The sequence below is a fragment of the Pseudorca crassidens genome, chromosome 13 (assembly GCF_039906515.1).
Source record: "Pseudorca crassidens isolate mPseCra1 chromosome 13, mPseCra1.hap1, whole genome shotgun sequence".
Classification (NCBI taxonomy): Eukaryota; Metazoa; Chordata; class Mammalia; order Artiodactyla; family Delphinidae; genus Pseudorca; species Pseudorca crassidens.
Genome location: NC_090308.1, coordinates 31636095 through 31658537, shown reverse-complemented (window position 1 = coordinate 31658537; position 22443 = coordinate 31636095). Strand labels below are relative to the sequence as shown.

Genomic DNA, 22443 nt, shown 5'->3' with positions numbered 1-22443 from the left:
TCCCAGTCTTCGCAAGAAGTTGGGGCAGAGGGAAATAATACTTCTGCAGGCTCTACTCTTCTTGAAACTTCTTTCTCAAGAAGGGAAAACCAGGGCTGGCTTAGCTGCCAGAGAACTTTTCCAGGAATTGCTGGGAATGGAGGAGCTGAAGTCCCAGATCACCTGTTCTTCTAGGACCTAGAACCAGTCTTCATTCCCTCCATGCCAGCCCCTCCCCCAACTCCTCCTCGTCTCTTCTCTGCCTCAATTTGGATTCCATTCTATCTTCTCATCCCTTCGCCTCATTTTCTCCTCCAACTTCCTACCTCTCTATTCCAAGTCTCCTGAGCATATGATTTATGGTTTTCATTACCACTACAGACTGACCTAAGCCAATGTGGGCGCAAATAACCATGAAGTTCTGGGTCTGAAAATTAAACTGACAAAGGCAGATTAACAGGAGAAAAACATACAAATTTTATTAAATTTTTACATGTACATGGGACACTTCCCAAGAGAATGAAGACACCTGAAGAAGTGACCAGAGCAGGATGATTTTATAGCCCTTTTAGACAAAGAAACAATAAATATGAGAAGAATTGACAAGACAAAGGGGTTTGGGCTGGGGATAGTAAATGATGAAATAACAAAATTTGTTCATACAGCCTTTCAGCCCTATGCTCCCTATCCGTGGGGACATGTAGGGAACATAAGAATGTCCCTGTCCTTCCAGATACAGAGAGGGTGCCTTTCGCATGGGACATTTATCTCCTGCTTTCAGGGAAAATAATGTGAGTGGAGGGTATCAGGGTGACCTTCCTGCTTCTGCTGTTTTCTCAAATTTCTTCATCTTAATATATTCAATATGCCGAGGTGCTGTCCTGAACCCCCTCAATATCCTCCATGACAGTTTCACTCAAGGCAGACACGACAACGATCTAACTAAGGGGTTCTCAAACTTTGGGGGCTCAGGAACCTTTATATTCTTAAAATTTATTGAAGACTGCAAAGAGGTTTTGTGTATGTATCTTATATCTATGGGTATTTATTGCATTGGAAGATAAAACTGAGAACTTAAAAAAATATAAACACACCTTCCTCTAGCTGCCAGAGCAATGATGTTTTCACATATCATGGAGACTCTGGAAAACTCCACTGTATACCCATCAAGGAATGAGAGTGAGAAAAGCAAACAGAACCTTTTCATTAAAAAAATAATTCTGACCTCATGCACCTCTTTCAAGCCTTCAGGGCCCCCAGACGTCCCTGAATCGTACTTTCAGAATCACTCTTCTACAGTCACGATCCAGTTATTCAAAAAGGAACAGACGCAACCAGAATCTTCTGAACCGATATCTTGGCTGTGGGGCAATTTAAGAATAAAATCCTCAGGCACCATCCCTATGGGTAAAAGATGAAGAATGAAATAAAACAGATCTCAGGACTTTAAAACCTGTTCATGAATGTGTAGGAATAACGCCAAAACATGTCAGCCAATCCTCTTGTCTTGAACACCACAGATTTCACAAGCAGAAGCCCATCTCTCACAGCCATTTTGCTTTTAGAAAGCCACTGATTTTAACAATGGAAACTCATTTCTAACATCATAATACTAATTAGCAAAGTCTCTGCTGCTGAGCGATTGAAAAAACAAAAAGGTAAAGGTCTCATCCCAACTACCGCTACCTCTGAATTATCTTGGAGCAAGTCCCAGACACACCATTTCTTCCGTAAATGTTTCAGCATTTAGCCCTAAAGGAGTCTTCTCTCATCTTAATCTAATCACAACATCATTATCACACCCAAAAGTGTAACAAGAATTTCTTAATATTATCAAATACTCACTTGGTATTAAAATTTCTCCAATTGTTTCATACTTTTTTTTCCCTGTCAGTTTCTTCATATCAGGATTCAAATAAAGTCCACACCTTACCATTGATCAATATATCTTAAGTCTCTTTTAATCTTTAGATTTCTCCTCCTTTTTTTTCCTCTTGCAATTTCTTTGTTGAAGGAAACAAAGTATTTTTCCTGTATCATTTTCCACATTCTGGATTTAGCTGATTGCATCCCTCTGGTGTTATTTGACAGGTTTCACTGCCCCATATGTCCTATGTATGGGTTGTCTGATCAGTGAGGTTTTTTGGCAGAACATTTTATAGATGGTATTGTGTACTTTCCACTGGATCCCCTTAAGGAGGCACATGAAATCCATGGACTCTTTTTGTAAATTGAAATAACAGGAAATACCTGTAAATGGTCTCTGCTCCCAGTTCCTGGCACAGGGCTCCTGAAACCCTTGTCGTTTCCTAAGTGATAAGAACACTTAGGAGTATCTTTTGTTCTGATGAGGCATCTCTGGGTGGGCTCACGTATGACTCCTGTGTGGGGACTGGTCACCAGAAAGACCAAGCCATGATTAGAAGCTTGGAACTTTCAGCCCCAATCCCTATCCTCCAGAGAGGAAAGAGGCAGCTGAAAATGGAGTTAATAATTGATCATGCCTACATGAAGAAGCCTCCATAAAGTCCCAATAGTAGGGGGTTCAGAGCTTCCATGTTGGTTGAACACATCCACACCAGGAGGGTGACACATCCCAACTCCAGAGGGACAGAAGCACCTGAGCTCAGGGCCCTCCCAGACCTCTTCCTATGTATCTCTTCATCTGACTGTTCATCTATGTCTTTTATCATATCCTTTACAAAACTGGTAAGCCTGAGTGCTTCCCTGAGATCTGAGAGCCACTCTAGCAAATGAATCAAACCCAGGGAGGGTCTTTGGAACCCCTGATCTATAGCTGGTTGGTCAGAAGCACAGGTGAACCGGAGCTTGTGCCTGGCATCTGAAGTGTGTGTGTGCAGGGGCAGGGGGTCTTGTAGGACTGAGCCATTACCTGTAGGATCTGACACTATCTCCAGGTAGATACCATCAGAATTGACTTAAATTGTAGGACACCCAGCTGAGACTGCAGAGAATTGCTTGTCATGGGGCAAAACCTCCACATACTTGGTGACCAGAAGTGAAGTGTTTGTGTGAGTAGTAATGGTAGACTCACAGGGGAGAGAAACACAGAGGGAAGAACTGGGTTTTTCCTTACACAGAAAGGAAAAAGAGCTGAGTTTTTCCAAAATAGTAATGTTACGACTAAGTGGGCTGTTAAAATTGGATTGTGTAGGAATTGAGAAATAATCTTTGTTGAATTAAACCTCTGCAATTTCTCAGATTTTCTGCTACAGAAGCCATGTTATTCGTCAATATTAATACACCTAAGGTAATATCCCTTCATCCAGGAGGAAGTATTATAAAGTAAATTATAAACCTCTCAACAATCATCTTTGACATTATCAATTTTTAATAATATTTTAATAATGTAACCCTCTTTACCTGAAGCACACAACTATTTCTATAATTATTTCTCTCTCTGATACTTAAATTTCCAAGGGAAATATGTAACTGAAACAGTATCTTTGTTGATAATGACTTTATGGTCTTTTAAAACCAGAACAGTCTAATCTTCAACCAACCATGCCCAGTGACAAAGATTTTTTTATTGTCTTGACATTCTGTTAAGAACTCTTTTGTTTACACAATAATAATTTCTTCCTGTCCAATAACAGACTTTCTTGATAACATCTTAGTGTATTTGATGGTTTTGGCAAAGCTCTCTCAAGCAGGGCAATCTCTGTAAAAGCCACAAACTTTTAAAACCTCAAAGATCATAATAATCTAGATTCACCTGATTCTCAAAAGATAAGGATGTATAGAAAAAGGAAAAAAATAATAGGAAAAAAATGCTTGAGAGTTTTCCTTTATGAGGTGGACTTTCTTTTCTGCACCCTGACAGAGTCATTCAACACCCCCTACGTTTGAATGAGAAAAAAGTTCTTCAGTAAATTGAAATATAACTGTTTACCAGGAGACTTCTTTACTCACAGAGAACAAAACTTGATAATACTTACATGGTCTGGAAAAGAGGATTTGGGCTCATGGGCCTTTATAAAAGTGTTTGCTTCTCTTTATTTGATCATGATTAATTTGGCCAGAAATGATGTGATTATAGCCTCCACTGTTAGCCCTATGGGTATTAATCATCTCCAAGGTGATCTCAGTTTCCATGACAACTGCAATATTTAGTTTTTCACTATAGCACTAGCTGGTCTCCAGTGGTTGGAAGGGCAGAGTAATCCTGAAATGTTAAGTCTCAGTCATAAGTTTCTCATTGCTGATATTATTAGAAAGCCAGTTCACTTCCAAGTATTATTATTAATCTGTATTCAGATAAGTGAATTACAAAGGTGTTCTGAGACAACTCTGTCCTTCAGTTCCACGTTCTCAGGCTTTAAGGTGCAAAGGGTTTTTGCTGACTAAAGAAGCTCCTGGTATTTGCATCCAGATTTTCATGATAACTTTAAACATACATAACGTATCACTCTCATATTTATATGGAAGTAGACTGAGGAGGTCTAGGTATAACTCTCTCAAGGAAAAAGAAAAGAAATATTAAGTATAACTTTATATATTCTTCAAAACAGAGATATCAATAAAGCCCAACGGACATTGAATTAAAGTTTCTGAATTTCTTTAAAATGAATAAAATTCAAGAGTGAATTGTAAATAAGAAAAATTCTCCAATCTTTCCTGTCTTCCCCAGAAGTCATAAATATTGTATCAGTTATCAAAATTTTCCTAGAAAGAGTTTCCAGAACAATGAAATCGAGCAGGCTGTCTTACACCTAGGTGGACTCAAAGGTGGAAGAAAGTCTTTTCTGAAAGATGGCCTGGGGCAAAATTATAGATTCTTGGTCCCTTGAATTAACAGTGTCGGTATTCCCGGCACGTTTCTTCAAGTTGTTTTCATCCTGTGTGTCTTCTAAAATATATGATTAACTAGTTAGACTAATACATATTAAAATGATAGTTCTCCTAGGATTTTAAAAACACATGCCATGGAAACATCTTCCACCGTGATCATGCACAAAATTGGCCCCATCTTTTTCCCTGCCAGAAGGTACTGCAGATTGGCACACTGCCCTCTTAGAAACCTGTTTTATCGTCTCTGGGATAGGAGGTGGGGAAAGCTGCAGCAGGGGCAGAGAGGGGTAAGTGTAAGGACAGAGGGTGAAGTCATTAAGATTCATTCACTTTGTGAGGCCTCACTGCTGTGTGCACTGGGACTCCTATCCTGTTCTCTAACGAGCTCTGCCTCTGCTAAGTTCAGAAGTGTCCATGTCTGGTGCCTGGTGGCTGCAGAGGAGACGAGGGTTAGAGAAACTGAGCGCCCAGAAGAGGGTCTTTACACAACACGTGCTCAGAGGACAGGCTGCAGTAAAATGTAAGGAAAAACTTTAGTCCAGCCAAAGGGCACAGCTTTAAACAAAGAGCTCTTGCGGTACATGGTACTCTCACTGTTGTGGCCTCTCCCGTTGCGGAGCACAGGTTCCGGATGCGCAGGCTCAGCGGCCATGGCTCACGGGCCCAGCCGCTCCACGGCATGTGGGATCTTCCCGGACCGGGGCACGAACCCATGTCCCCTGCATCGGCAGGCGGACTCTCAACCACTGCACCACCAGGGAAGCCCTAAACAAAGAGCTCTTAAATTGGGAGACTGGGGTTGACATATACACACTACTATATATAAAACAGATAACTAATAAGAACGTACTGTATAGCACAGGAACTCTACTCAGTACTCTGTAATGACCTATATGGGGAAAGAATCTTAAAAAAGAGTGGAAAGAACTTCCCTGGTGGTGCAGTGGTTAGGAATCTGCCTGCCAATGCAGGGGACACACGTTCCAGCCCTGGTCCATGAAGATTCCACCTGCCGCAGAGCAACTAAGCCCATGTGCCACAACTACTGAGCTGCACTCTAGAGCCCACAAGCCACAACTACTGAGCCCACGTGCCACAACTACTGAAGCCTGTGTGCCTAGAGCCCGTGCTCTGCAACAAGAGAAGCCACTGCAATGAGAAGCCCACGCACCGCAATGAAGAGTAGTTCCCGCTCTCCACAACTAGAGAAAGCCCATGCACAGCAAGGAAGACCCAACGCAGCCAAAAATAAATTAATTAATTAATTTAAAAAGAGTGGATATATGCATATGTATAACTGATTCACTTTTCAGAGCACAACATTGTAAATCAACTATACTGCAATAAAAACTTTTAAAAAAGAAAAGTGACCCCAAACAACTAGCTAAAAAATCAAAACAAAAGAAAAAACTCAAAGCAAACAAACAAAAAGAAACAGTGAACAATCTCAAAATTCAAACTTTTGAACTTTTTCTACTGTATTCCTTAATTCAGACACAGTGGACATCTCCAAATATGAAAATAGGACCATGCAAAATGAATCCCAACCTGAGTCCCTGCTCCTTCCTCCAAAATTGGAAACTCAACAATTAAGTGGTTCTATTTCTCTTTCAGTGCTTCCAATATAAGTAGGGGGGTGGGGACAATAAAATACTGCCAGCATTGGGACACAGTAATTAGGTCTGCTTCTCTGTGATGTCTTTATGCTCCTATTACGGAAAATCCCTGTAGAATCTCAGACTGATTTCAAAGTCTGCTGTCATCACGATAAAAGGAATCATTTGAATTAGACATGAATGTAATTAGCTCAGTTCTCTTAGAGGGAGCGCTGTACCTTTGAAGTGGCTATTCAGAGAGTGGACACTCCCGGAGGGAAGTCTTTGCAATAGACAAGATTGATGTGATTCTTTAAAAGCACATTATTTTATGGAACAAACTCTGGAGTCTGGGTTCCTAGTGGTGGCTGCTTTCTATTGGATGAAAGGAAATTGGGGTTTCCTGATGTCGCTCTTTCAGGGTGTGTGTGCGTGTGTGCAGAAAACGAGTCACTTCCTGTGTGGAAGCCAAGTTCTGCCTCCTTTATTTCTCTTCCACTTTGAGCATTTTTCTTCTTGTGTAACTGGCAGGTCTCTGTCCCAAACATGGAAGCACAACTATACTTAACTGATGTTGGAGTGAAGCGCTCACACGGCACAGGACACAAGCGCCTTGGAATGAAACTCACCCTCCCCACAGACTGGCACTTTGCACAGGAAAACAGGTCACTTAGAGCCAAATCCTCCCCAATGATAATTGTAAGCGCACCAACCTGAAGTGGTGAGAGATCCTGAAGTAAATACTAGAAAAGCCCTCGACTGCAGCATTTTGGATTTGCAGGTGGCTTACAGGCTGAAGGAAGAAAAGAAGGAGCAGTCATTGGTGGCCCTGTTCATGGCAGCTCTGTCTGCGGCCTCAGACCAGTACTGGCCCTCTTGGGGTGTGTCCCACTGTAAAGGCAAAATATGTTCTGAAGACAAATATAGCTCAATTTTAGGTTCTGATTGACATTCCCTACATGACTTGAGGAGACGGAATTTGGGGGACGGCAAGCAGTATACCACGCAATACAGTGTGCCAGCAACTGGAAAAGTCACATTGGCTTAGGTCCTGCCTCTGAAGGTACCAGTTTTCCAGACCAGGTGAGATGGGAGAGCAAACACAAAGGAGGTAAAAGATGACAGAATCATGGAGCCACAAAATAGAGCAATATAAATAAATCCTAATGTTAATACACTTGATTGGACATTAAAATCCTACTGTCTGATCAGATACCATGTGTTCCCTCTCTGGCTCCTGTTTGAGACACAGCCAAGCTTGCTGACACTTCTCTCCAGGCACTCAGCTCTGACAGCCGCCTCCCTTTCAGCCCTCACCTCTCTCCCACACTGTCAGGTGACTGACAGCCTCCTCTGGGGTCTCTGCAGGGCTCTAGAGACTCAGCCTTCCCTGCGGGGACGCAGAGCTACAAAATTCACTTGGAATCATTCTCCTCGCCTCCCTTTTATTTTTTTTATTATTTTACTTTATTTATTTTTTTTTTTGCGGTATGCGGGCGTCTCACTGTTGTGGCCTCTCCCGTTGCGGAGCACAGGCTCCGGACGCACAGGCTCAGCGGCCATGGCTCACGGGCCCAGCCGCTCCGCGGCATGTGGGATCTTCCCGGACCGGGGCACGAACCCGTGTCCCCTGCATCGGCAGGCGGACCCCCAACCACTGCGCCACCAGGGAAGCCCTCCCTTTTATTTTTAAGTGAGTGAACTCAGATGAAAGAGAATGTCTTAGAGGGGAAAAGAAGGCACAAAAGGGAGTATCCAGCAGAAGGGCGGAGCATAGAAAAATAAATCGGATGCCTCTGAACTTTGTCAAGGGCTCCAGCCTACGTTGGCAGCAGCTGGGAGAAATCCCTCTTGTTCCACCGTCTCTGAGATGCCCGGTCTTGCTAACTCCATCTGCATTCCTCCTGTCCCCATCTCACCCCCGGGACCGCTCTGCTCCTTCATCCCACCACCCACCTCCATCTCGGCAGGCAGATATGACGCAGATAACATAGAAGCCCAAATTGTAAACCAAATCAAAAGCCATGCTCGATCTATAGAAGCCTGTGAACCTCTGTCCCCTAGAGGGTGTTTTCTAAGTCCAATTCTTTGGAATCTAGGCAGCCCATCCTGCAGGGGTAAGAGCATGGGTTTGAGAAGAGAGGTCTGCATGTAGGCCATGGTTCTGCCTCTAAACTGGAGTTTTCTCATCTGCCAAGGGGAATAATAAGAGTGCCTGCCTCCTAGGGCTGTTGAGAAGATTAAACGCGATAACGCCCATTAAATACGTAGTAAATGCATTACAAATGTTAGCTGTGGTTGTTGGCAGAGTTAGCCGTAGGCAAAAATGGAAGGCAGGCTCTGTTAATTTTTAGAGTCTTTTTGTTCTACTTTCAGTTCTCCCACATCTTAGTGGGCAGCTTCCATCTTCCAAAGCCCAGAGGAATGTCTGTAGACACATTCCCTGTAACCACCACAGCCAGGACTCATAACGTAAGCCCCTTTCCAAGTTAACCAGGAACATAGCGCCCAGCCCCCCGTGAATCAAAGAATGTTAAGACTGAGGCTGCCTCCACAGAAGTATCTTAAGAGATTGTCTAGTTAAAAAAAAATTAATTTTTATTCAAAACTCAGAAAACATCTTATCCCTCACCTAGATGTAAATGTCTATTTACATCCCTCTATGCACTATGCTAAAACTAACCTTAAAACTAAGTGGTACTAAGTTTTAAAGAGTTTCGTCTACCAGGTAATATGTTTGCATAGTAACAGAGGATTTCTCGCCCAAACTTACATAAACGTCCAGTGGTAGGATTTGCAGGCTTTGCTGACCAACTAGAGTAGAAGGGACATTGATTAGTGTAGTAAGGAATGTCAGAGCCAGGTAGATGACTGCATTTTATTTTGGAAACTATTATGTTAAGGGACTCTGCAAGGGTTAGTTATGATATCAACAAGCCCTCACCTTGAGACATGGAAATGTTTTCTTAAACAAAATTCTGTATTTAAAGGAAATTCATTAAAATAGTTTTACTTACGGCCCATGTATTATTGAATTATCAAAACAAATCCCTATTTCAAATATTAGTGAAGACGATGGTTTGCAAATTTCATGTATATAAGAATGTCTTAGGACACTCATCAAACATACACACGCTACCATCCCAGTGATTCTGGAATGGTCTCTGGGACTCTGTATTTTAATGAGCACACCAGGTGTTTCTGATGCAGGTAGCTTAGAAAAATGTCTTGGGAAAAACTGCTGTCAACACATTCTATGTACAGTCGTTCTCAGTTGGAGGTGAATTTGCCCCCAGGGAACATTTGACAAGGTCTAGAGATATTTTTGATTGGTGGGGTGGGGAGCGGTGCTGCCGGCATCTAGTGAGTGCAGGTCAAAGATGCTACCACACATGCTACAGTGCACAGGACCGCTCTCTGCAACAAAGAATTACCTGATTCAAAATGATAATGGTGCTGAGGTTGAGAAAACCTGCCCTATAACCACACTGACCTTGGCAGGCTTGGGTCCCAAACTCTGAACATTCAGCCTTTAGTTCCAGGTTCCCCCCACGTCAAGCCTGGCATTGGTGACTGCTCACCACTCAGCCCCTCCCATGTCCGCTCAGTCTCAGGAGTTTACTATAGAGCATTTTGACAACCTGGGTGCCAAGATTTAGGATGGAAAATGCCAACTCGTCTCTGACCCCTTGGAGGCAATTAGACTCGGAGGCTTGAAGGACGATGGGCTTGCTCTGTGGCCACTCCTGAGTCATCACTGCAGTTGTCAGACACAGTCACGCTGGAGACATTTCTCTGTGAATTTCAACTCTGATTACAGTTCGGAAACAGTGGAGTTGGAATCAAAGTAGATGATCGAAAAGCATGGTTAAGCTAGAAAGCTGTGGAAGCTTTGCTGACCAATTACATCTGTCTCGTTTCAGCTCAACAATTCAACAAAGGATTCTGTGCCAGGCAAAGTGTAAGACAGAGGGAAAGATTGAAAATTGGATAAGACCGTCCCTTCCTCAGGGAGTCACAGCCTCAGCGCCCTCTGCCTTTCTTCTCTCTGCTGTGTACTTTCTCCCTCACCCACCTGAAAAGCCCTTCCTTATGACTGACTTCGATTTATTGGCTGCTTAGGATCTAAGAAGCTAAAACGACCTGAAGAGACCAATCTAGAAGTCCCAGAAAAGGCAACAGAACAATATCCCTCTTTATAGAAAGCTTCTGGTAATTTATCGTTTACAAAGAAACAGCTTTCAATGGGGCTATTAAATACTGACACTATATAAGAACTATCTCAGTTAATGCCTCTACTTTGTAGACAGTGACTGTTTGCAAGTGAGGTTACTCTGCTTGCTTAGGTGGAATAGCCATAGGACCTGGGTTTCGCTGGGAAAAAGATGCAAAAGACATTAAACTGTAACATACTGGAGTCAGAGTAAGAACAATAACACCTGCCAGCCCACTCAGACCTTACCAATATACCCAGGAACCACCCAGCTGACTATGCAGAAGATACAAAAACTCCATGACATTTTCTTGAGAAAGAAAAGTTGTTCAAGGAAACCCTATCCACTCCCCTTTCAGTCACATCATTTACTCTCCTTTGCAGTCTTTTGAAAAGCTACCTCATATTGCTGGGCTCTAAGTTCAGGATAGAGGCTTCCTTCCCAGGGCAAGAGAGGCAGTCCATGGAGGGCACCCACAGAGCTTCAACAGTAGGCAATATCCTTTTCCTTGAGCTGGGGGGTGGATATATGATGTAGTATAATGCATCAATCTTTAAATATTTGTGACCTGTATTCCTTGGGATATGTAAACTATTTCACTGTAATGAAAAACAAAAGTTTCTAAGGTAATTCTTACAATCGTCCAGATGTACATTCTGTATTGTTTCTCCAACTTTCATCGCTCTTCTCTGCTTCTTCCAAACTCCTATTCCTCTGAACTCCTATTCCGTCCTGAACTCTCTGTCTGTCTTTCTCAATCCTGTATCTCCACCTGCCACTTCCTCCCACTGCCTCCTCTTCCCGTCTGGCTCCATGTCCCATTTCTGCAAAACCTCCTACTCTTTCTTCCCACAGTCTGGGCATCTGTGAGGAGGGAGGGGCTGGTGTGAGCAGGCAGTCAGGTTAATTCTAGACCAAAAGCTTCACTTTGAGATTGCCCACATGGTCCCCCAATCCTCAGATGTTTTCATAGCTATACTTCTTTAAAAGTGTTCATTACTTAACTTTCTGCACCAAGGATTTGAGATTAATTACCAAAATACATAGACTATAGAAAGATTGAATAAACAGTTGAGAGAATAAGAACAAAGTTCCCACCACTTTGTCACGCTGGGTTTGTATTACATCATTCTGTTATCATCTTAATTAAGCTGCAACTGTACTTCTTAGAATCCCCATCCTTAGATGACTCCAGGTTAGAATTGGCCAAAAGAGAACCTTGTATAAGACAACAGGAGGCAGGACTTAGCAGCAGCCTCCCTCTCTTGGCGTTGTATGGTCAGAGGTGCCAGTTGGTTCTAGTTTCAACTCACTCTCCTCTGCTTCTCTGTCAACCATCCTTCCTGACTTCTCACCGTTGACCAACAGTAGCCCAAGCCTATCTCCAGACACCTGCTGTGTCTAGACTTCTCTGCTGGCTCCGTCTGTGCCTGCTTGTGTTTGGCTTCTCAAATTAACTGGTCAGGCACTCTGTTCATCCTTCAGCTCCCCCGTGAGACCATCACTTCCCCAGCACCCTCTCCCTCCCCACAATTGTGAAAGGTCTAATTCCTGTAGTAAATCTATTGCCCCCTAATTCTTAGAGGTTTGGCTTCTTGGATAGACACAGTGAGAAACAGTGTTCAGGATCAAAAAGATGAAACAGATCAGCCATTGTCTGCGAAGCACTGACTGTGGCACAGCAGAGGTAATCTAGTCCACTAATCTCATTTACAGATGAGAATATGAAACCCTGAGACATTAAATTACAATCATCAACCATCGAGGTCACAGCTACACTGGCAGACATGGGAATAGGACCCAGCTTACTGACTTGTAGAGTTTCAATTTTTATTTTTATTTTTTGCAGTACGCGGGCCTCTCACTGTTGTGGCCTCTCCCACTGCGGAGCACAGGCTACGGACGCGCAGGCTCAGCGGCCATGGCTCACGGGCCCAGCTGCTCCGCGGCATGTGGGATCTTCCCGGACCGGGGCACGAACCCGTGTCCCCTGCATCGGCAGGCGGACTCTCAACCACTGCGCCACCAGGGAAGCCCTCAATTTTTTTTTAACAGTGACTACTGTCATATTTTAAATTACTGACTATTAAATCAGTTTGTTTTTAAAAAAAAAAAAAAGAAGAAATGATGTGTCAAAGCAGGAATTAGGAGACTTCCCTGGCGGTCCAGTTGTTAAGACTTCGCCTTCCAGTGCAGGGGGTGCAAGTTCGATCCCTGGTTGGGGAGCTAATATCTCACATGCCTCACGGCCAAAAACCAAAACATAAAACAGAAGCGATATTGTAACGAATTCAATAAAGACTTTAAAAATGGTCCACATCAAAAAAAAAAAAATTAAAAAAAAAGAAGCAGGAATTAGTACTTTGACACTGCTTGGATCATTCTTTTAGAAAATAGAGAACTGTTATGATTATTTTGTTTAATAACTGACAGGAAGCTAGACGGTATATCATACAGATGCTGAATTTCATTTCTTTAAAAAAATCAATAAAAAAAAGTTTTTAGAATGAAAAAAATTCTGAGCATATGAGAACCTCAAAGTTGATCCTGAATCTACAGTTACTATGGCAACATTACTTAGAAAAATTGTATATATTAATTTTGTAGTTCATTGAAGATATTAGCATCTTTAATATTTAAAAATAAGCAGTCTCAAGCTGTTCCTGTTTATATATTTTCTTGAATTTTTGAATTTTATTTTATTTATTTTTTTAATACAGCAAGTTCTTATTAGTCATCCATTTTATACATATTAGTGTATACATGTCAATCCCAATCTCCCAATTCATCGCACCACCACCACCACCCCGCTGCTTTCCCCCGTTGGTGTCCATACGTTTGTTCTCTACATCTGTGTCTCAATTTCTGCCCTGCAAACTGGTTCATCTGTACCATTTTTCTAGGTTCCACATATATGCGTTAATATACGGTATTTGTTTTTGTCTTTCTGACTTACTTCACTCTGTATGACAGTCTCTAGATTCATCCACATCTCTACAAATGACCCAATTTAGTTCCTTTTATGGCTGAGTAATATTCCATTGTATATATGTACCACATCTTCTTTATCCATTTGTCTGTCGATGGGCATTTAGGTTGCTTCCATGACCTGGTTATTGTAAATAGTCCTGCAATGAACATTGGGGTGCATGTGTCTTTTTGAATTATGGTTTTCTCTGGGTATATGCCAAGTAGTGGGATTGCTGGGTTATATGGTAATTCTATTTTTAGTTTTTTAAGGAACCTCGATACGGTTCTCCATAGTGGCTGTATCAATTTACATTCCCATCAACAGTGCAAGAGGGTTCCCTTTTTCCACACCCTCTCCAGCACTTGTCGTTTGTTTTCTGATGATGCCCATTCTAACTGGTGTGAGGTGAAACCTCATTGTAGTTTTGATTTGCATTTCTCTAATAATTAGTGATGTTAAGCAGATTTTCATGTACTTCTTGGCCATCTGTATGTCTTTCTTGGAGAAATGTCTATTTAGGTCTTCTGACCATTTTTGGATTAGGTAGTTTCTTTTTTTAATATTGAGCTGCATGAGTTGTTTATATATTTTGGTGATTAATCCTTTGTCCATTGATTCGTTTGCAAATATTTTCTCTCATACTGAGAGTTGTCTTTTTGTCTTGTTTTCAGTTTCCTTTGCGTTGCAAAAGCTTTTACATTTCATTAGGTTCCATTTGTTTCTTTTTCTTTTTATTTCCGTTACGCTAGGAGGTGGATCAAAAAAGATCTTGCTGTGATTTATGTCAAAGAGTGTTCTTCCTATGTTTTTTCCTCTAAGATTTTACAGTGTCTGGTCTTACATTTAGGTCTCTAATCCATTTTGAGTTTATTTTTGTGTATGGTGTTAGGGAGTGTTCTAATTTCATTCTTTTACATGTAGCTGTCCAGTTTTCCCAGCACCACTTATTGAAGGGACTGTCTTTTCTCCATTGTATATCCTTGCCTCCTTTGTCATAGATTAGTTGACCATAGGTGCATGGGTTTATCTCTGGGCTTTCTATCCTGTTCCATTGATCTATATTTCTGTTTTTGTGCCAGTACCATATTGTCTTGATTACTGTAGCTTTGCAGTATAGTCTGAAGTCAGGGAGTCTGATTCCTCCAGCTCCGTTTTTTTCCCTCAAGACCACTTTGGTTATTCGGGGTCTTTTGTGTCTCCATACAAATTTTAGGATTTTTTGTTCTAGTTCTGTAAAAAATGCCATTGGTAATTTGATAGGGATTGTATTGAATCTGTAGATTGCTTTGGGTAGTATAGTCATTTTCACAATATTGATTCTTCCAATCCAAGAACATGGTATATCTCTCCATCTGTTGGTATCATCTTTAATTTCTTTCATCAGTGTCTTATAGTTTTCTGCATACAGGTCTTTTGTTTCCCAAGACAGGTTTATTCCTAGGTATTTTATTCTTTATTTTGCAATAGTAAATGGCAGTGTTTCCTTAATTTCTCTTTCAGATTTTTCATCATTAGTGTATAGGAATGCAGGAGATTTCTGTGCAATTAATTTTGTATCCTGAAAGTTTACCAAATTCATTGATTAGCTCTAGTAGTTTTCTGGTGGCATCTTTAGGATTCTCTACGTATAATATCATGTCACCTGCAAACAGTGACAGTTTTACTTCTTCTTTTCCAATTTGTGTTCCTTTTATTTCTTTTTCTTCTCTGATTGCCATGGCTAGGACTTCCAAAACTGTGTTGAATAACAGTGGTGAGAGTGGATATCCTTGTCTTGTTCCTGATCTTAGAAGAAATGCTTTCAGTTTTTCACCATTGAGAATGATGTTTGCTGTGGGTTTGTCATATATGGCCTTCATTATGTTGAGGTAGGTTCCCTCTATGCCCACATTCTGGAGAGTTTTTATCATAAATGGTTGTTGAATTTTGTCAAAAGCTTTTCCTGCATCTATTGAGATGATCATATGTTTTTTCTTTTTCAATTTGTTAATATGGTGTATCACATTGATTGATTTGCATATATTGAAGAATCCTTGCATCCCTGGGATAAATCCCACTTGATCATGGTGTATGATCCTTTTAATGTGCTGTTGGATTCTGTTTGCTAGTATTTTGTTGAGGATTTTTGCATCTATATTCATCAGAGATATTGGTCTGTAATTTTCTTTTTTGTAGTATCATCATTTTTGATGATGATCAAAATGAGTATCATTTGATGATGAGTATCATTTGATGATATACTCATCAAATGATGAGTATACTCAAATGATGAGTATACTCAAATGATGAGTATCATTTGATGATATATCATTTGATGAGTATCATTTGATGATGATACTCATTTTTGATGAGTATCATTTTTGTAGCCATCATCAGGGTGATGGTGGCCTCATAGAATGAGTTTGGGAGTGTTCCTTCCTCTGCAATTTTTGGAAGAGTTTGAGAAGGATGGGTGTTAGCTCTTCTCTAAATGTTTGATAGAATTCACCTGTGAAGCCATCTGGTCCTGGACTTTTGTTTTTTGGAAGATTTTTAATCACAGTTTCAATTTCATTACTTGTGATTGGTCTGTTCATATTTTCTATTTCTTCGTGGTTCGGTCTTGGAAGGTTTTGCTTTTCTAAGAATTTGTCCATTTCTTCCAGGTTGTCCATTTTATTGGCATAGAGTTGCTTGTAGTAGTCTCTTAGGATGCTTTGTATTTCTGCAGTGTCTGTTGTAACTTCTCCTTTTTCATTTCTAATTTTACTGATTTGAGTCCTCTCCCTCTTTTTCTTGAGGAGTCTGCCTAAATGTTGAACAATTTTTGTGTGTGTGTGTGTGTTACGCAGGCCTCTCACTGTTGTGGCCTCTCCCATTGCAGAGCACAGGCTCTGGACTCACAGGCTCAGTGGCCATGGCTCACGGGCCCAGCCACTCTGCAGCATGTGGGATCTTCCCGGACTGGGGCACAAACCCGTGTCCCCTGCATCGGCAGACGGACTCTCAACCACTGCGCCACCAGGGAAGCCCTGTTTATCAATTTTGTTTATCTTCTCAAAGAACCAGCTTTTAGTTTTCTTGATCATTGCTCTTGTTTTCTTTGTTTCTATTTCATTTATTTCTGCTCTGTTCTTTATGATTTTTTCCTTCTGCTAAGTTCGGGTTTTGTTTGTTCTTCTTTCTCTAGTTCCTTTAGGTGTAAGGTTAGATTATTTGAGATTTTTCTTGTTTCTTGAGGTAGGCTTGTATTGCTATAAACTTCCCTCTTAGAACTGCTTTTGCTGCATCCCATACTGTTTATATTTTTAACAAATAGATATGTAGTCTATGGAGTATATTTTTGCTGTCATTAAAATAGACACACAAACAATGGAATCTCCTCAGTTCCATGTTCAAAATTTTCCCTCCTAAAATCGAATTTACATTAATGAATATATAAACAGAATATGTGTTGATTGAAACAGCAGTAGTTGCATGAAATTATTTTCCAGGTATAAGAAAAGAGACAGAGATAGTGTAAACCACTGTTTCTACATCTCCCGGGTAAGATGTGGAGCCCAACAGTCAATGGGGCTGATCTTCAGGTGGCTTATGGTGGGAGAAGGGGCTCTGGCTACCAGCCCCTCTGTGTCACTCACTAACTGGGTAACCCTGGGAAAATCACATCATCACCACTCTAATCTGTTTCCTCATCTGCAAAAAAAGAGAGGACATCTGGATAATCTCTGAAGCACCCTTCTCTCTGTAAGTCTCATTTTTGTGTTGTGCCAAGACAAAGAATGATGGTATAACTGAATTTTTAAAAATTGAAGTATAGTTTACAATGTCATGTTAGTTTCAGGTGTACAACACACTGATTCATATATATATATATATATATATATATATATATATATGTTCTTTTTCAGATTATTTTCTCTTATAGGTTATTACAGAATATTGAGTAGAGTTCCCTGTGCTATACAGTAGGTCCTTGTTGCTTATCTGTTTTATATATAGTAGTGTGTATATGTTAATCCCAACCTTTTAATTTTCCTTCCCTCACCTTTCCCCTTTGGTAACCATAAGTTTGTTTTCTATGTCTGCGAGTCTCCTTCTGTTTTGTAAATAAGTTCCTTTGTATCTTTTCTTCTTTTAGATTTCACATACAAATGATATCATATGATATTTGTCTTTCTCTGTCTGATTTACTTCACTTAGTATGATAGTCTCTAGGTCCATCCATACTGCTGCAAATGGCATTATTTCATTCTGAAATTTTATTAGGGCTATTGTACTGGTATAGATATACTCTTTGGTGATTCATATAATAATAATTATGACAAATTTCTAGATACTTCGGCAATCATTATCAAAAATTGACTTTTTCTAGGCATCTATGATGGAAGCAGGATTGACCATCAGATCAGCCTTTGGTCTAAGATAAACTTAGCTCCATCTCAGATAATATAGATTTTTTTCAACTCAAGTACCTAAAATTCCCTCTAAAGCACTTCTGGAGCATGCTGATGCACATGCTATGGCTTGGCTACCCAGAGCCATTCACAACTCCTTCCCCTTCCTTTTTTCCTCTACCACGAGAATCCAGAAAGCCACAACACCCGCCTGCCCAGGCTTTCTTATGTCTGCAGTGACAGTATGATCCAGTTCTGGCCAGTGAAATTTGGACAGAAATCACTGAGAAGAGTTTTTGAAACACATTAGAGAAGAGACAGGCAAGCTGGCATTCTCCTCTGTAGGTTGGCTCACCTGCCTCCCACCTGAGATCTGGACCCAAAACTGAGAGGTGCAGTAGTCCTCCTGCCACCACGAGGCCAAGGCCACACACTAAGGAAGGGGAAGCAGTCAGTAGGAATCTGAGCCTTGATGGCCCTCTGAGCTGTTATCCGAATTAACGCACCCCAGACTCCTTTTTGGGGAGAACAAAGTCCTGATTGGTAGAAGCTTTCACTGTGCTGTTGCTTGTAGCCAAGCACAGTGTAACTAGTACACATGGACTCTGTGGATAGTGTTAAAACAGGGTCTAACTTACATGGCTTAAAGTGGAGAAAGGTGACCAATAAGTTTGGACCACTACACCTCAGTGCCATCATCCACAGCCACAGATTTTTACATATATGTAGTGAGAGCTAGAAGAGTCCCACAAACAGAACTGCAGAGAGAATACCACTGCTTTGTAGAGAAGATGAGGGGCAAAGCCGCAAGAGAAGTGGAGGGAAACAATGATGAGGCTCATCCTGAGAGAAGTGAGGAAGTTAGTCCTGCTCTTCCTTCCTTTCCATGAGGACTGCACCTAAAACAGCAGAACAATTGGAGGAATGTCTGTTTTTGAATTGTTAGTTAAAGGGAAATACAAGTTTTTAAAACTTTGATCATAATAATTCCTATCTATTCATCACTACTCCTAGGTTGTGTAGGACAATTCTCATTTCTCCACATTCTCAACAACACAGATGATTCCCAATCTTTGTGATTTTTTTTTTCCAACCAGGAGACTGGATTTACAGCACCTTGGATTTTTACTGACTATGACAGGCTAAATAATGGTGCCTCAAAGATGTCCACATCGTAACCCTTACAACCTGTGAATATGTTACTTAGTAAAAGGAACTTTGCCCATATGACTAAGTCAAGGATCTTGGATGAAGGATCTTGAGATGGGTTACTTCCTACACAGATTATCTGAATGAGCTCAATGTAATCACAAGGGTCCTTATAAGAGACAGACAAGAGGTTCAGAGTCAGAAAAAGGCCACGTGATGACAGAAGCAGAGAAAGAGATTGGAAAATGCTATGCTGCTGGTTTTGAAGGTGAAGGATTGGGCTATGAGCCAAGGAATGCAGGCATCCTTACCAAGCTAGAAAAGGCAAAGAAAGAGCCTCCAGAGAAAACAGAGCCTGGCCAACATCTTGATTTTACTACTCCTGACCTCAGGTACTATAAGATGATAAATTTGTGTTGTTTCAAGCCAGTAAATTTGTAGGAATTTGTTACAGTAGCAGTAGGCAACTAATACACAGAAGTTTTGCACCTCAGAAGAATCTTCCTTGACCATGCCAAGCTGGCAATACCAAGCTAAGTCCAGGGTGAAGCTCAGACAGTTTTTTTGTTTGGGGATTGAGAAATACTTAACATAAAATTTGGGTTTTTTCTTTGTTTACCAGCATTTGAGATATTATTGACATATAACATATATAAGTTTAAGGTGTATATTGTGATTATTGGATATATGTATATATTACAAAATGATTATCACAATCAAGTTAGTTAACACCACTATCCCCTCACATAATTACAATTTGTGTGTGTGTGTGTGTGTGTGTGTGTGTGTGTACGTGTGCGCTATGATAAATGTAAGATCTATTCTCTTAACAACTTTCAAGTATATAATACAGTATTGCTAATTATAATCGCCATGCTGTGCATTGGATCCTCAGATTCTATTTATCTTATAGCTGGGTGTTTGTACCGTTTGACCTTCATCACCCCATTTCTCCCACCCCCAGCCCCCGGCAACCATCTTCTCTACCAGTTCAACTTTTATTAGATTCCACATGTAAGTGAGAACATATAGTATTTGCCCTTTCTCTGTCTGACTTATTTCAGTTAGCATAATGCCTCAAGGTCCATCCATGTTGTCACAGAAGACAGGATTTCCTTCTTTTTTATAGTTGAATAATATTCCACCATATACATTTTCTTTATACATTCATCCATTGATGGACACTTTGGTTGTTTCCATGTCTTGGCTACTGTGAATAATCAGACAGTGTTAAAGTAAGAACTGGGCGGGCTTGTTTCAGAGGTCTTTCTTTACCTATACGTGATCCTTTCTCTCCACAGGTGCCCCAGGTCTCCCTGCCCTGTCTCTCTTACTCTGTGAGTCCCAGGCCTCTTCTTCTACTTTCCTAATATGTGTTCTCTGTCCCATTTCCTCAGGAAGATGGGCTGCCTTTTGTCCACCCAAGGTCATAAACAAACTCATCAATATAAAGTAAGGTTTAGGAGTCCCAGCTTTGGAGTTGGACTGCTAGGATTTACTAGCCTTGTGGTCTTGTGCAAATTCACCTAAGGCAAAGTAATAATCTTCTTCATTTATGAAATAGGGATAAGAGCAAATATCTTACAGGGATAGGGTGGAGATTTGAACTTGTGATGTGTTTAGTATGGGCACATAGTAACACTCAGTAAACATTAGCAATGAACGCTGATGATTTGGTGTTATTTCATTCAAGTCATTTGGAGTTTTAAAAGGGCTTTTTCAAAATATCACCTTAACACCAATCACTTCATTTCTTATTACAGAATTTCCCTTGTTGTGACACATTAGTTTGGATGATGTTGGGGAAGCAAGACATTCTCTGGCCCATCATATCTATCGGTCAATCTATAACTATTCATTAGGCATCTTCAATGTGCTTGGTGATGCAATAAGCCGTGTGTGTGTGTGTGTGTGTGTGTGTGTGTGTGTCGTGAGGAAGCACAGATGAATAAGAATGTCCCTCTAGGAGTTCACTGTGTTACAAGCCATCTGGGCTTCTTCCTCTAGGGTCATTCTGCCCCCATAGATCATCCAGTGCCCTGGGTGAGGGAGGATGATCATTCTGGCTGCAATGAGGCTATCAGGGAAGTTAACCTGCTGCATTTGGGAACTCGATGGCAGGAACAGAACTGGCTCTGCTTTGTGCAAGTCAACTTTATTATCTACCTACTGTGGGACCACAAAGGACACCTCAGATGCTCCCACAAAAGGAGATGGTTTTCTGAAGTCCACAGCATAATCACCTGTATTCTTAGCCTCTGACGGCCCTTTCCACTAGTAGGGCGATTTTCCACATTTTCTAGATTTTAGTCTAACCAACTTAACTGCCCATAGGGGTAGGTTGGAGATGGAATGAGAGACTATGAATCAAAAGTAGGACCATTTCCACTGACATCAAACAAGAGTGCCAAACAGGTAATTAAGCCTAGCATGTTTCTAATTAAAACTCTGATTGTGTCAAGCTCTTCTAACCCAAATAGCTAAGGGACAATTCCTACTGCTTAATGAAAGCAAAATTCTTACCAATCGATGCTCTAGCCTGATGCTCATTCACGTATACAAAGGTCAATTGCCACATAATATCCACTGCTGCTTGCCACCCACAGAAAAAGTAGTAGGAGGGAAAAAATTCATGTGATATTGGTTACTTTCGCCTAGTTTTCCAGCTTTTAAAAATACCTGCGTCTGTGTGATGACTCCACCAGGAGGCCTCGATTGCAGCCCATTTTTATATAACAGAAGGGACTGTGCTTTTTAGCTGTTCTAACATAATATTGGCTTGTACCTACAGGACAGCAAGTCCTTTTGTTTGGTGTCGTTATCATGGTTAGTCATACAGAGCATCCAGCACAATTTCTTAAAATGTCTCCATTGCTCATTGGAAAAGCCTTGTCAGACATGATTCATGTTCCCACCTGTCAAATTTCAATCCGATTTTCAGACAAACACTTATGGAGCAAGATAACATAGTATAACCAAATCAGAAAAACACTAAGATCTCAAAGGAACTAGCAGCCGAGTCATGAAGCAAAACACTTCTCTCCAGATGCTTACCTGATTATCATGCTAGAAATTGTAACTGCTCTGCTAATTAGCTGATGCCGAAGGGCAAAGCAGCATCCCACAACTCAACGGAGGATGGCAAAATCTTACAGAGTATAATGTAAGGAGCCAATTTTTGTTTTTAAATCAGGGAGAAAGTTATTGGTGAGTCAAGTTTAGCAGTGAGAGGTCGTACTTGTGTTTCTGAGGCAAATTCCAAACATCAAAGAAAATTTACTGGAAAGTACTCTGCTGAAAAGCAGAAGGGAAGCCATACAAGTGGGTTTATTTGTCCTGCAAACAAA

At 41.0% G+C, this 22443-nt stretch overlaps 1 long non-coding RNA gene across 1 annotated transcript in view; it reads right to left on the bottom strand.

The window, feature by feature from the left end:
* Nucleotides 1–126: 126 nt before the first annotated feature.
* Nucleotides 127–22443, bottom strand: part of LOC137204541 (uncharacterized) — a 229572-nt gene continuing 207255 nt past the window's right edge. Inside the window, exon 8 of the long non-coding RNA XR_010933694.1 lies at nt 127–1380. This is a non-coding gene — a long non-coding RNA (uncharacterized lncRNA). The remainder of the gene's footprint in view (nt 1381–22443) is intronic.